Here is a 3,246-nt window from a genome sequence, read left to right as displayed (position 1 = left end):
CCATATATAACACTATAAAAAGCCAACCCTCGAAAAAATTAAGAGAACCTCAGGGATTTTGTGGAGAAAATTGATGAAACCACACCCGATAAGCCAACCCTCGAAAAAATTAAGAGAACCTCAAGGATTTTGTGCAGAAAATTGATGAAACCACACCCGATTTAGTAAAGGAGGAAGAGGCCTTTTAGAAGGGAAGAAATCGCGGGTAAACCTGTTATGAGAAAGGACGCAAGGAGTAGCATTATAACGCTCGAACAATGAAAATATATGAAAAAGGGGAAAACAAAATTTTATAAACAATTTAATATATAATATAAAAATAAGTTTCAATTATTTATAATAACAACTTTGCTTACATGCATTTTGACAGATGTTGTCTTGCTTGCTCTTGACGCTCAGCTTGTACTCCAGGGAATGGCCTCCCACTTCCTGAACTTTGAAAATGAGAAGGAATACGTGTGGCCTTGAAGCCTTAGTACCCGCAACGAAGGTGTCGTCTGCTGCACCAGCCACGCCCATGGAGGCTCAGTACGCGCCCCGAAGGTGTCATCAGCTGCAGCAATGTCAAAATAAAACCAGATGGGAGCAGCGTCTAAGTTTAACCCAGACGTTCGTTTTTTAACAGATACTAAGATCGATTGGGATGCTTACATGTCACAGGCACTTGATGCGTCATGTAACCATCTGATTTCTGTGCATCGTAATCTAGATTGCAAGCAGTGATACCATAAACAGCTTCTTTCGACTGCAAAATCGGAGCGATACCTGCGGATGACTGACCTGCGACCATTAAATCAAGAAATTACAGTTTTGCAATGCGTTCAATGATGGGAATGTTAAGCTCTATTACTGCTTACTGAGTGAAGAATAGTGGAATATTGCCTTGAAGTGAGGACAAGTGGAGCAGTGCATGCAAAGTGTGCAATATTGCCCGTGAACCAACGTAGGTATGAAAGGAAGAGGTTTCAGGTGAAAGTACTGATAATTCATGGTGGAAGGAGCAAGGACCATGTTCTTCAAGCCATCAATCTAGCCAGCCTGCACAACCTGCACAAGGGTGAGTTTTTTGTTTCATAATGGAAATTGATTTTGCAACAAGAACAGCAGGTACTTTGTCATCCCAGTCTGACCTGTCAACCACAACCGGGACAGGATATGTCCTTGTAGGATATGCATATGGATCTTTATCTGTGCCTGGATATGCTGTAAGTGATGGTGGTGAATCTGGAGCCGTACAAAGGGAAGTAGCGGGCTATGGGACCAGGGCAACCAGATCTGTTACTTGAACAAGGCATCAGCTTAGCTCGCATCAACAGATAGTCGGATTTCAACGCTGCTTAACGCCCGACCCGACTCAGCCCGACGTTGTGTTTGTGCCCTATTATGCCAGCCTCGACGCGCTCAGATATCTGTATTCAGGCAAAGAGCGGGAGCGTCAGGCTAAAAACACCCCGGCCAACAAATACTAGACCATTTAGGGAAATTCTATTGTACCGCAACAACATATATATAAGAGAATAACCGCGTAGCTGCATCTGTTAGGTTTTTGTCGAACCGCCCGCAAGGTTATACCCTACCTGATCCAGATATTGTCCACTAGGTGTTGGAGCTTGGTATCAGAGAACTGTTGCTGCTCCAGCAATGTGCATACCCTCTCTTCACTATAATCCATCCGGGAATGAGAATGGTAGGGTATGGCCGTGGCCGTGCCTCTTAACAGAATCCCGTACCTCTTCGCAGTTCTCCTTTCGATCCTCAAGAACTCCAAATTTTCGTCCAAGAAATCTCACTTATTGAATTGTGCAGTGTTTTGTCCATGGCGATCGAGAATAGTCTCGCCGGCTTCTCCATCGAGTCTTTTGTGCCTTTCCAGACGTGATGCTTCTCACAACGAGGGTTTTAACTCACCTCTGCGATGCTCTGCCTTTGTCTTGTTCAGCCATTGTGCATCTCGGTGCAATCCCTGCTTTCTGTGCCCACTGTACATGGATTTGGCTGAACAGTATTTGGCTGAACAGTATTTGCAAGTGTTGGAAAAGATTTCTCATAGGCACGCATCTGCCTGTCTTCGTGGTGGTTATAGCACGGGCACCCCCCTATAGAATCAGTTCCAATATCCAATATCTTGTAAGGGCAATCGAAGGAACGCCGGATAACTTGACCTGCACGAAGACCATCGGGAGAGCAAGGTGAAACCGCCCGCGAGGTTATACCCTACCTGATCCAGATTAAGCTCCATGCACGGACAGCTGCACAGCTGCAGCCCCTGCATGCAGAACACCTGCCTGCAAATACGCTCGAATCAAAATTGGTAACAATTAAAATTCCAAAGACTCAATTAAAATTCCAAACACTCCAAACTAATGCTAAGAAACGCTAACATTAATACCTGAATTCCTCTGACAGTCAACAATAATATACACGCCTATTTCCCTTAGCCTAAGCTCTGGCCTCTACCGCCTCAGGAAGAGGCCAAATAAGATGGCAGTCCAGAGCACCTTGGTCTCCATGCATCCTGGCACGAAGGGCACACAGCATTCTAAAACCGCGTGCACACAACATTCTAAAACCTTGAACTAAACCTTGATATAACCAACTCATTCAGCGAAACAGTACTTCGAATTAATGCTAAATCAAACAAAACTGATTCCTATAGTCCCTGGCCATTGCCAGATGGCAGGGACTAATAATATCCGTCAGGGACTAATAATATCCGTTACTCAAGATTGAGGTTTTCTTTTGTCCATGGCATATGTTATCAATGAAAAACAACTTCCATATTAATAACATAAATACCCCTACAATATTTTCATTAGTAAATTGAATTTCATTAAATGAATTGTTTTTTTAAATTTAGTGTTAAGGAAAATTACATGATCCTCGTTTCCTAGTGATATGTAAAAAAATACCTATTTTTTTATATGTAATTTCAGTTTATTTAATAGATCGAAGTATTTTATATTAGATTCGCTAATTTTTCAATAAATTTTATATTATTTCCCCATTGTAAAACACCACTTAAATAATATTTTTAAACATTCTTTGGCCAAATATAATATTGATGTAATGTCTATAACCTAGAAATCAAAATCACAATGAAAGTACTCATGAAAAACTATAGCATTGTGAAGACATTAATTTAAATAGCAATTTTATTATTTGTTATCATAAAAAGTAATTTTATACTAGAAAATTTCAATAACAAATTCTATAAATTTATTGAGTGAATGTCCAATGTCACCCTTA

The 3,246-nt window shown here is 41.1% G+C and overlaps 1 long non-coding RNA gene across 1 annotated transcript; it reads right to left on the bottom strand.

Annotated features, from left to right (window-relative positions):
- Positions 1–363: 363 nt before the first annotated feature.
- On the bottom strand, positions 364–790 carry LOC149200357 (uncharacterized). Its single transcript, XR_016253664.1, has 2 exons — positions 652–790; positions 364–553 (listed from the first exon to the last, which is right to left on the bottom strand). It is a non-coding gene; the product is annotated as an uncharacterized LOC149200357 (long non-coding RNA).
- Between the last annotated feature and the right edge of the window lie 2,456 nt (positions 791–3,246).

The sequence above is a fragment of the Pinus tabuliformis genome, chromosome 2_1, assembly GCF_031772625.1.
Source record: "Pinus tabuliformis cultivar Carrire ecotype Pingquan chromosome 2_1, CPIR1, whole genome shotgun sequence".
In the NCBI taxonomy this organism is placed as follows: domain Eukaryota; kingdom Viridiplantae; phylum Streptophyta; class Pinopsida; order Pinales; family Pinaceae; genus Pinus; species Pinus tabuliformis.
Note: the sequence above shows the minus strand (reverse complement) of the source record. Positions and strands in the feature narration are given on the sequence as shown.